Below are 12,836 nucleotides of genomic sequence, written 5' to 3'. Positions count from 1 at the left end.
GCCTCTGCTCAACATTCTTCCATGATGTTTCCTATAAAGGTTATGGGACTGATAAATGTTTAGAATTACAATTTAATTCATGGCTTAACGAAAGATGAGACCTCTGTAAACTGCCCGTTTGAGACATTAATCAAAAGACTTGATCTCAAGATTTTCACACTAAACTCAATATTCAGTCATGTGAGCGGACCACATCACTTATTTATTCTGCAGAAGTTCTGAGTTGGTTGGATGAGTAGAGCTGAAAACTTTCCACTTAGGAACCCAATATCTCTAACTCATATCAGGCTGCTCTTGTTACACCCCCCTGCTGGTGCTCTCCCGGAGGCTTCCCAAAATTCTGAGACCTCTTCCTGCTCCTCTGGTTCCTCACTGCTTCCCAACGGCGCTGTCAGTGTCACCCCCCTGCTGCTTCTCCACCAACCTCCCGACACGTCTTTTTTTTCAACCGGCTTCCTGTTGTTTCTCCACCACCTATGTTTCGTTTCTCTGTCACAAGTTGATGGCGGCAACCACCTTGGGAAGCAGGAGTTGGTGAATGCTAAGTTGTGTGTAATGGGGGAAGACTTGGAATTGACTTTCTGGTGAGTGTGTGCTTATTTTGGGGTGTAAAATCTAGCGAGCAGAAAACGTTTTGGCCAAACAGAATGGCACAAGTACATAAACGTTAAATAAATGTTTCGAACCAATGGCAAGAATCCAGCTAAGGAGCTGCACACTGTACTTCAAGTTAATGATGCTCTATCAATTCTTTCACACTGGGTGTATGTTGTTTTCTTTTCTGTTACAAATGTTTCCGGCACATTCGTGAAGTAAAATGTGACGTCCGTGACATACAATGGGCTGCCTTGCCTGTGGAAAGTGGGAATGGGGTCAATAGCTGGGTTGACCTGTGTTTAAAAAACCGGTTCAGACCCACTAATTTTGGTGGAAGAGCAGCATAACTGAGCCTTTCACAGAGATGCAATATCAACTAGTCAAGAGAGCAACATGTCTGCATAAAATCAGATTCCATTGCTAAGGAGACTGAATAGAAATACCCCCTTGCTTAGGAAAAGGAACCTAATTTGTTTTCGTATTTAATTTCCATCCTCATATTTGGCAAGCAAACAGCCGTGAATAGCACCAGTGAGTACAGATACGAGGCATATGGTTACTTCCAACAGCGACTTGCCCAAGACCCGTCTCGGTCAGCTATTTGTAGACAGCCTCTCACTCCGACCCACCATCAGATAACACAACAATGCAAATCGGGAACTTTGATTGGAAGGGACAATTTCTCTGCCGCACTTTTGTGTGGTATTATAAGGCGGGAGAGAGGGGGAAGAAATGGCTTTCAAAGTGTATCGGTTCCATTTGTTTTGACTGACATTCATCTTGCGTGCTCTTTAATTAAACCGTAGTGAGGTCAGGAAGATTGTTATGCCACTTTTTAAAAGCTTTTTTTGTGGAAATACAATACTGCAAACCATTTTACTAATCTGGAGTCACCTTATCCTTGCTCTGTGCCCCATGGCAGCCCTCTTAGACTCTGAACCTCGTCCAAACACAACAACCAGGGACTGTACACACCACGAGGAAAAACTGATACAACGTGATCTCTCCTTTTTTTCGGTTGTCCCCTTGTCTCTCCCAGTGCAAGTCTCGCCCTCTCCCCTGCTGGCACATCCAATCAAATTAAAATGGGTTGGAAGGGAATGGAATTGCAGCTATGGGGCTATGTGTGCCCCCCACCTCAAAGAAGAGAGAGACTGGAGACGGGAGTTTATAGCCAACCCCTTCACCCCCTTTAGTTCTCGTTAATCCCCGGTAGAAACCGAAGAGAGGAAGAAAGGGCAGCGACTGTTGCCCAAAGACGTTACAATAACAGAAAGAAAACCGAGCAGAGACCCCTCCATAATCTGGGCTATGGGAGGGAGGCCTTCGGAACAAGTGACAAGACTGGTGTGTGTATGCATCTGTGTGTGCGTGGACAGCCCACCAGCTCCACTCATGGGTAACAGATGGTGCCTTATCATTGGCCAGGATCGGTCGTGCAGCACACATTCCTAGACGTGCCGGTAATGCCTTTTGTGATGTTCAGTTAATGCTAACTTCACGTAGAATTACACACCAAATTACCGTCAGAGCGTGCTCATTACTGTATGCATTATCAACGTCGAACTCGTCAGATGGAGAGCAATTGTTGAGATAATTGTTGCCTAATGATCGGACAGGCTGTTACACCTTTCCATGTGCCTTCTTTTTAAAAATAAATCCACACATCCATGTCAGCATGCGTTACCACCAGCATGACCCCCTTTGCGGCTGCGAACTGGCGTCCGTCATGCAAACACGCTTCCTCACCTGGCCGCCGTAAAAGCTGGCCTTTTAACGCCCTAACTCCCCCTTCGCCCTTTTAATAATGCCCTTTTATTCTTGAACACATTATTAAACACTGTCACTCAGGCTAAATACCAGGAATAGTTGGATAAGAGCCTAAACAAGGATTGGGGGGGGGGGTGGGGTGTCCGAGGCGGGAAGGAGAGGGTACAGGGAGTACTCTGAGTGATGGATCTGTTTGAGTCCATAAATGCGGGTGTTGTGAATAGAGGGAGAAAGGTAAAAGCTGGGAGGCTGAAGGAAGGTTGGAGGGAGGCCAAGTGCATTATGGCGGGGGTGAGGAGTTCACGCTGGAGAGCAGCAGGGGGGCTGGTGTTCACTCTGACTGCATGCCGTGATGGCTAGTCAGCGAGGAAGATGACTGACACCTGGTATAACTGACTGAATGATTGACAAATGCAGCGGACACGTCTGTGGGTGGAATGATGTTGGTGGTGATGGTGTCCTGCCTGTTTGTCTGAGTGAAAATAGATGTCTATGTGTGCTTTCTGGGTTATGAACATATGTTTGAGTGCATGTATTTGTCCCATTGCATTCAAGAATGTGTGCCTCGATGGGGCTCAGCTTCTACGAAACACATCTGGAATTATTTTTTGCAAGAACTTTCAGGTAATGTAACACATCCTCTGGCAGCCATGTTGGAGTTCTGCTTGATGAAATACCAATATTGAATGCTGGCTGTCCATCTGAGCAGAATGGAGAATGGTTTTCTGTGGCCTTATTTGAGGAATGGTGCAATATTCTTGGGAAATTCAGCTATTTGCTGCCTTGCAACCAGGCTGGGTTACAACTCTTTTGTCTGTATGCTAAATAGAACAGATCACAATGTCGGAGACCCCCTGCTAACATACAATTTAATTTTCTTTTCTCGTTATATCTTTCATATATCATACATATCATATATATCATATCATTGCCCATAACAACTTGCTTTATGGGTGGACATGTTGCTTCTTCAGAAATTGAAAAGATGGTCCTGTGACAGCGTCAATTAAGATGCTGTAGGAACAACACTAACATGGCAATATCAGATACATCATGTTGTTACAAGGTGATCTAGAAAGTACTTTCAGTAATAAACTATAGGTTTGTAGTATTATACACGCCTGTGCAGTGTTTTTGTTTCAAAGTAATCTACTGGGAACATGTCCACATATTTAAATGGCCAAGGAATGTCTTTGCTGGAGGAAATTTCATTGCAGCCCGTAAGAAGATGAGCTACTTTCAGCTTTCATGCCGGATGACTGCGGGGGATTTTTGACAGAGGCCTCTGCATCAGACTGCTGTTGTAACAGTGCCGTTGACTAATTGGAATAAATGATGAGGTTTTGCTTTCGGACACAATCAGTCTGAATGTAGCCTTAAACATCTTTGACATTCGGCGGGCACAGTTTTGTTGCACTGCAAATTTTGCCATCCAATTTGCATGTATCTGTAACGATAAAAACTACTTGTGACCCAGCTAGAACTCAAGTGGACATAGAGGGGAACATGTTGAGCAAAATACTTTGAATTTAGACGCTGTGGTAACTTGGCAGATGGAGTTGTTGATAGATTTGCAGTGGCACTGGAAAATGCTACACTAGTAATACAGAAGTAGCTGACACAATGACTGATGGCACTCCAAAAGTGGCCTTGTTTTGATATTTAATAGGCCTAGTACCCCCCAGTGAGAGACAAAGCACATGATAAGGTTTAACCGGGGCTGTGACAGAATAGCCTACTGGTTGCTACCAGGATTGACAGGCTGATGGGAAAATGAGTTTCCAGAGCATTGTGAGAGAGGCCATGGTTTACTGATGCCACCAGAGCAGGGCTTGGCACAAAGACATACACAAGCACACACCCAAAGACACACACAAGGATCACCTGCCTGGAGACAGGGTGGATTATGGGGAATTAGGGGGCACTGTGTGACTTGGCACTGAAACCGGGGGTCCTGTTGTTGTCGGCGCTGGATCTGAAATCCTGCCAAAACACACTGACACACTCTTACAAAGGAAAGCGCACAGAAGAAAGGGACACTGATATGGACACATGCACAAGGTAAAGACAGACACACTTGTGTCCATGTGCCTGTGTTGACACATACTGGTGCAGTATTTGTGTCAGCACATACACACCCACACAAATGTGTGTGTGGGGTGTGTGTGTATGTGCCTGTAACACAACCTGTAACACATTAGGAGTCACAGTACATTGCATGTACACAGTCTTATACACACACACACACACACACACACCAGCTCCCAGCAGAGTAAGTGTGTCCCCTATCCAACAGTAGCAACTGTAACAATGACAGGCTTAGCCGTGCAACAGTAGCCCCCCCTGTAGATTGACATACGAGACCGCTGTTCGCACAGTGCAACCATTCACAGCCTCGGAGCTTGATAATTCACTTTTAGCCAACACTAACCTGCAGCTGTGCACTGTTATAATTAACAGCGAGGCCTTTACATGAAATGTCAATCTGTATTCAGGTTTTAAGCGACAAGCATATCCAACTAATGTCAACTGTGGTGTGGCTGACTGGATGAAGGGAATCATTTGATATAGAGAGCCTACTGTAATACTGCAATTGCATTTCAGTGATCTAAGACAAATTAAGTCAGGGCAAATCACAGCAAAAAAGACAGTGATGATTTGACACAGTGTACATCGATTTGACCAAACTAAAGTCAAGGTTTACTTACAACTCAACTGTCAGTGGACAGAATTAGAGCCTCTTTTCAACGATATATTCAGGAAATAACAGTCAGTGGATCTTAAACCGGCAGTAGACACATTATCTTCTTCAACCTAGACCAGGAGTGCCCAACCAGTCTGATCCCAAGTCCACCAGGAAGGGTGCAGGAAAAAATACAAAATAAACTTTTTTTGTGTGTGTTATATTCTATATTAAATGTACACTACAACTACAGCCTACTAAGAGTCCTATCCTGCGCACCCTATCAGTCTCTTAAACACATCCACAAAAAAAGGATTAAAAAAAAGAACAACTTAGGTCACGTTTGACCTATGGTTGCGCGCGACATGCATAACAGGAAGTTGCCAGCTGTCAACAGTAGAAGCTAGCAAGCGATTAGAGCGGTCACGCACTCCTAAAAGTTAACATGGCTGAGGGGAAACGAGCCAAGGCCTACCATTTTCACCCTGAATGTGAGGAAGAATATTTTTTTTGTTTGTTTATAGTATTCAAAGACTGTTTGTTTGATCTGCAGCGCAACGGTGTCGTTGGCAAAGAAAGGGAATCCGGAGCGGCATTTTAAAACGGTACACGGAAGCTACGAGAGGGATTTCCCTGCAAAAACGCCTTTACGCGGCTCAGAAGTGCGGGATTTGAAAGCACAGCTTGCAGCTCGACCGTCAATCTTCACCAAACCGAAGTACCAGCGTAAGGTCGCGACTATCGCTTCCTATCGCGTCAGTCACGTCCTTGCTAAACACGAGAAGCTATTTCAAAGACGGCGATATTGTGAAGGAAGCCTTTCTCGAGGCAGCGGATAGCCGTTTTGACGACTTGAAAAATAAAACAGAGACCGTAAAGGCCATTAAAGAAGTGCAATTCTCCCGTAGTACTGCTACGAGGCGATGTGAGGGAATGGCTGTGGATGTGGAGGAGCAGCTGAAGAAGGATATCGACGCGTGTGAGTGTTTTCCCTTCAGTTTGACGAGTCGACTGATGTGGTGGATGTAGCACAATTTGTGTGTTTTCATCAGGATGGTTTTTGAAGACATGAGCGCCAAGGAAGAGCTACTCACCATGTTGCCATGAAAAGGACATACCAGAGGTGAGGATATTTTTAATGCTTTCATGGGATTTGTTAACGGGACAAAACTGCCACTCTTCAAGCTGATCTCCATCACAACCCATGCGGCGCCTGCTATGATGGGCCGCACCAGTGGGTTTGTTGCACTGTGCAAAGAAAGTGAATCTTTTCCCGGATATCCTGAATTATCATTGTGTAATTCACCAGCAAGCGTTGTGTGGAAGGATTGTAAATATGCAGGAAGTGATATGGATATTGCGATGAAGATTGTGTGTTCAGTTCGGGCCAGGAGTCTGCAGAGAAGGCTTTTCCGAGCTCACTTGGAGGAGAAAGATGCTGAGCTCACAGATCTGCTGCTTCACACGGATGTAAGGTGGTTAAGCAGTGATAAAATTTTGGCCAGGTTTACAGAGCTGTTGCCTGAAATCAAGGACTTCCTGAAGCTTTCACAACATGTGGATTACCATACAAAGCTAGAGGACCACCAGTGGCTTTTAGATTTATCTCTCCTCACTGATCTCGCTGGCGAGCTCAATGAATTGAATTTAGAGCTGCAGGGTAAGGGTAAAGATGTAGTCAACACGATGAGTTCAGTGAACACGTTTAAAAAGCAAGCTACAGCTGGTGTCAAGCAGGCTGCAGCGTGGTGACCTGCACAACTTCCCTCACATGCAAGCAGAACTACAGCGTCAAGGTAAAGGTGTGACACTGGTTGACAGTGCACGTTATTAGGAGCATGTTCAGAGCATCTGGTCAGAGTTTGAGAGGCGTTTTACCGACTTTGCATCCGTCGAGCCTGTAGCCAGCTATATGTGTTATCCATTTGGTGCAAGTATTGATGTTGGTGACATTGCCACCAAAGTCAGATCATTTTTCGTCTTGGAAAGCTCCGCTCTTGAGGATGAGATTCTGACATATTGCAAAATGACATTTAGATCAAAGCCAGATCAACATCCGCTCAACCTGGAGAGCATGCAGTGTTCTAGAAACTACTGATGGAGGAGAAGTATCCCAGTCTCAGAAGATGTGCCTTGAACCTGACAGCTGTTTTTGGATCAACTTATTTGTGCGAGTCTGCTTTCTCGCACATGAAAATCATCAAATCCAACTAGAGATCAGCAATGACTGACGAGCACCTTGCAACCTGCCTACGCCTTGCAACCAGCTCCTACACTCCTGACTACGAGAAGCTAGCCGCCTCCTCCCAGTGCCACGTCTCCCACTAAGGTAGGAAGTGATTTCCTTTTTTCAAACTCAGAGATCTGTCTGTTTTGCATCTGGTTTATTGTTCTGTTTGATTCATATTAAGGTCAGTTATGGCTATTGATCATCATGCAGATTGGTGTGTGAGAGAGAGAGCGAGAGAGAGCGAGAGAGAGAGAGAGGGTTTGTGCTACAGCGCACTGTGCAAACTGGCAACTGTTTGAGAGGAATTTGTGTGTGTGTGTTTGAGAGAGGGAGGGTTTGTGATGTGATGTCTAGTGGTTGTGTGACAACAAGAAAAAGTGTGATGAGGTTGGTTACTGCAGGCTGGAAACGATGTGTGTGGGTTTGCGATGTTGACACTGGACTGGTGGTTCTCGGGAGGTTGGCTGAAAAGTGGATCTTGGGTCAAAAAAGGTTGGGCACCTCAGGTATAGACTAATGAAACCATGTGCTTTTACAGTAGTTCCCTATAAACCTCCCTATCACTGTACAATCTTGTCTGCAACCAGACACGTTGTCACCTGGGAAAAGGAAGGTAAACTTGTGATCCATTTCTCTTACAGACTAAATGATTGACTAAACCCATGTTTTGTCCTGTGTTGTTGTTATTTGTGACTCTGAGGAAAATGGGAACGATCCAGTTGTTGCAACCCAGGCGCCAACAATAAAACCACTTGGAAGCAGTAATGGGGAAAAGTTGTCAGTTGCCACTTTAAGCTATGATTTTTGTTTTTTTCTGATCAAGCCACTTTTTCCAAGTTTAAAACTCAACTTTTATGCTCAGCATGCAGTAACATCACATTTTTTATTGTATAGTATAAAGAATATGTAAAGAAATTGTGCACACATCACAACCAAACATTTTGTCAAGGACTCAAAGTCACCTTACCAAACATGATAAAATACAAATGGTTGACTCAAAATATAATTTATATTTACATTTATATTTCAGTCTGAGTGAAAACTGCACTACCACTGAGCTGAATTTCAAGGCATCGCTTTCTGCACACACACACACGCACACACACACACACACACACACACACACACACACACACACAAACACACACCATTCACAGTTGTAAAACACACATGGCATACACAAGGGAGGACTTTCACTCAGGAGATATAGTATGGCTACACAGGCTTACTGAAAATAAGTGAAGAAAAAAAATGTCCTTGTGTTGGATGCCAAACACACACACGTGCACACACACACACACACACAACACACACACGCCATATATGAGCACATGTAACCTACATTCATGTATGGATTAATGCTCGTACATTACAACCACACAAACACATTAAATCAGGTAGCGCTCAAAACCATCCATGCAGAACACACACAGTTGTAGAGTAGATACATGCAGTCAGCCACACATTCGCGTGCACACACGCGCACACTGGCACTTACAGTACACCGTATCATGCATATCTCACACACCCCCTGCCAGTTGTCAGTCACTGCCTTTGAGCACAAGGCCTGAGGGACTAGATTAAATCCTTCTGGAGACAGGATGACGGGTACAGAGGCCTGCGCCGAACACACACACACACACACGCGCACACGCACAGAATGAATGACTTTATGTCCCATGCTAACTATCCGTTCATGATAAAACTCAACATTCTTTGCCGAGATCTCGTGACAGATTTGGAAGAAGACGCAACTTTTTTCACTCGTAAAATGAATTACCTGCCAGTCTGATACAAAACTGTGTGTCTGTGAAATACAGAAACACTTTAACAACCTGAAGCCTGATTAGAACCAAAAAACAAATTAGAATGTTTAAACGTTTAGTCGACTGTTACTGAAACCAAGCAGGAAATTAAAAGCCCACCAGTAAATATTTTGTTGTGATTGCCTGCGAATAATGAGGGACAAAATAATGTGCGCTCATAAACATTTCATTGCCTCGGCCTCCAGGGGTAATATAACCAAATGGCTGATTTAGTCTCTATCTGCGTAATGTAACAAATCACAAATTAGTTGCTCAGTGTTGTGTGTTGCCATGCTTGACAGATCCCTTCTATCCCCCAGTTAATGATATATTGACAATAGCTGAAGCAATTTCTGTGTATTTTTTTTTCCCCCCCAACAACCTCTTAAATTGCATTATACCTACATGTGGTGAAAGCGATTTGAAAGCTTGAAAAGCCGAGGGCCGACGTGGCGGTATTGTCTGGCGATTTGGGTAGCTGAACACTTGAAATTGCCCGGTTGCTGTCTTCTGATTCGTGCAGTGCTCCTTCACTGGCTGTCGACAAAGTGTTGGCAGCTGCGGATGAGTTACGGGCATATTTCAGAGGATACTTTGTTTTTGCTTTTTCACATCATGAAGCGACGGCAGCTAGGCAACCCCGAGTGAAAGTCTCCAGTCGCCCGGCTTGCGAATGAAAGTTATGCTGTGGCAAAAAACAGATGGTGATTAGATGGTGAGGAGTTTTGGCACAAGTCTTCACATTTTCTGATGCGCTCTTTTGTTGTTCTTGAACGCCTTCGTCAAATGTCTCCCCGGCTCTGCTTCGAGTGGCCGTAGCAGCTGTAATAACACAGCAGTGACAGATTATGAAAGGTTTATGACCCAGCTCCCGCGGTGAAATCACGGCAGGCTACTGAGCGACTATGTGAGTCAAATCTGACCACGAGTTTACAGAATTAACCATTTTCTCACGCAATGAGAAAATTGCTGCGTGTTCGTGTGATATTAGCGCTGGGTAGGCTTATTCATCACCACGTGCTCATTGCATTAAGGGTAAGATGATTTCAATCTGCTCAAAAGCGGATGCCGCTGCTTGGTAGCTGTGGGAGCAAGAAAGATTATTTTATTGACAGATGACATAACGTTATGGCCGCCCCCCATCTCTTCTCTCAGATGAAAACTATGCTGCGGATTGATGGCAGCAACATCTGAGAAATCCTCCATTTTCTCACCCAACAAGCATTAACTGAACTGCTCCCACAAGAGGGAACTCGCTGTCAAGGATACTTATGTGCCAATATATTTATGGCACTTACGGCAGTATATTTCTCCCGGGGAAGGGAATAGTTTGAACATTCAAACTTGCATTTTTCTTTAGCACGGAGTGTATAATAATCCTCCAGCACTCGCGTGTCCTTGAGTTTGGGATCTGTACGTGGGACTCTGCACCATCCACCTCCAGTATTATTATGTTTTTGATGAACAGGCCATGCGGGCGCAGTCCAAACTCAAGGGCACAGCCCATCTATCTGCCATCTGTCAGCAACTTGTCATCTGGCTGTGGTAATTACACAAGCGTAAATACAGCCAGGAGACAGTAGTGTGACGGCTGAATGAGATCTATGTAGTGCGTATTCCTGTGTGTCTCTGGTGACCTAAAGAAAAGAAAAAAAAAAAAAACACAAGAAAACACTCTCGTAGAGTGTACAGCTCTCACAGATCTCATAGCTTCTCTCTCAGGAAATGACCGCAGGTTTTATAGGCCAAGCTGAAAGTGGCTCAGGCCTCCGACCTTTAATTCCTCAGCGTGGCTTGCTGTTTGGGCGGTGACCTCTGTTGCAGGCTGGGATTTGGGACTTAGATGGATGGAGGCTATCTAGAGATTGTGTAAGTGCGTATGTGTGTGCATGAGTCTGTGTGTGTGTGTGTGCATGTGTGTGTGTTTAAGTGGAAATGACACAGAGGCGTAAAGAGGGAGAGAGTGTGTGTTGACCATATTTGATTTTTTTGACTCATCTTTGTATCATTCTTCCTCTTTGGGCTCCCTCCTTGGGGCAGAAAGGTCACGACAGCAAAGTACATGGCGGGATTAAAGGGTTATGAATAGGTCCTTTGGTTGGACTTTTATCCATCCAGGGAAGCTGCACTTGAGATCGTCGAACAGCACAGGAAATCTCTGCCGAAGAAAAAAAAAGTACATCATTGGCAGTTCTTTTGGCCAAAAAGGTTTGTTTTTCTTTTTCATTCCTCACTCAAATTTTCTTTGTGTGCGTGTGAAAATCTTGTTTCCAGGTCGTCTAAATAGCCTCAGCTCCCCAACCCATCGACTAGCAGAATCTTCTTTAAAGAAAACATGACTTCTTTCAAGAGGCATTTACTGCCTTCACAAGGCAACCAAATTGTGAGACAGCCGATGAATAAAGATGAAGAGACGATGGTTTTATGCATGAACATCTTTGACCAGATAACCTATGGGGGAAACAATTTGCGGAAGCAATAAAAAAAGGCCTATAAACCAGTTGGAGGAGATCAAGGAAGCAGACATTTGACTCCGAGGCTCAGCAGGGAGAGTAAAACACCTTAAATCTTCCTTCCTGAACGCTCCATTTTAGACTGCAGATAGATGCTTTATCTTTGAGTGTCGGCGGTAGTAAAAGATTAAAGTTGTCTGCATGCAGTGGGGGTCAACTCTAGGTGGTCTGGCTTCACAGACCACACAGACACAGAGGAACGCTTCTTCCATAAAAGCCCTCACAGCAGGAGCCTTGTTCATGTTATTGATTACTCCACAGCAGCGGGGGGCTTTGACAGTACAAAATGAATTGACACAGAGTCTGTAAAGGTTCATCTTTCAGGTGAACTGTCTACAGTTTGACTTACCACAATTGAATTGCATGTGTGTCGGTTCAGATTTCATTTTTTTCATTTTTGCCAGAATTAACAAAGAACTTCACCTTAGGATGGTTGGTGCTTGAATATAGCTGCTAGACTTTACCGTTTTCTGTGATTCATCTGGCCAAGCACATCACCTCAATACAGTACGTGCGTGCCAGTTTTTTCAAGGTCCGCCCACTACTGGCACCTGTCTCGATCAATCAGTTTTGGAATAAGCGTAGATTCTTCATCTTTAGTCGGTGCTGAAGCAAAAGAATAAAGCAGTGAGAAATGAGAGCTGAAGCTATGTTGTATGGATCCACTGACATGGAGCAGACATTTGAGCAATGACCAACTGAGCGTGTTTGGCAGTTCCGGGGCCTCTGGGAAAAGTCAAGACAAGAGGATCTATACTTTCATGTTGACTGTCAGCTGAACAACCACACCTTCCTTCCCCTCAGCGTTCTGGTCTTTATGGCGCAGACAGAGGGCAGGCCAGTGGAGACAGACTGACGTTCAGTGGGTGGAAATTTTGCACTAGCTTTATCAGCAAACCAGCATTTTAAGTTAAGTTGGACAAACACGACTGTTGCATTCCAGGTAACAATGAGGCTTAATATTAGCACCTGTTTTCACTAGATTTCATTCAATCTCGCTCACAAAAATGGTGAGCCATTCAGGTTTAAGCCAAGCGTGGACAGTGCTGTAATGTTAAAACTTTTTTGTGTCCACAAGTTTCCTGAGGAGGTCATAGGGAGGTTACTGTGGGAAATGGTTATGGGTGATAAGCCTACTTTCCGGTGCTCGGTGGAGTTAGCATAGGCAACAAAGTATCGTATTAACTGATGTATCAGCACCATTTTCAAGGCTTTAGCAGCATTAAGTAAGTGGGTAA

The 12,836-nt window shown here is 44.5% G+C and overlaps 1 long non-coding RNA gene across 2 annotated transcripts in view; it reads left to right on the top strand.

The window, feature by feature from the left end:
* Positions 1 to 3,391: 3,391 nt before the first annotated feature.
* Positions 3,392 to 12,836, top strand: part of LOC119028746 — a 36,558-nt gene continuing 27,113 nt past the window's right edge. Inside the window, exons 1-2 of one of the 2 annotated variants that reach the window (XR_005077787.1) lie at positions 3,392 to 7,379; positions 11,130 to 11,293. This is a non-coding gene — a long non-coding RNA (uncharacterized LOC119028746). The remainder of the gene's footprint in view (positions 7,380 to 11,129; positions 11,294 to 12,836) is intronic. The other variant, XR_005077786.1, reaches the window with a different exon arrangement.

The sequence above is a fragment of the Acanthopagrus latus genome, chromosome 11, assembly GCF_904848185.1.
Source record: "Acanthopagrus latus isolate v.2019 chromosome 11, fAcaLat1.1, whole genome shotgun sequence".
Classification (NCBI taxonomy): Eukaryota; Metazoa; Chordata; class Actinopteri; order Spariformes; family Sparidae; genus Acanthopagrus; species Acanthopagrus latus.
Note: the sequence above shows the minus strand (reverse complement) of the source record. Positions and strands in the feature narration are given on the sequence as shown.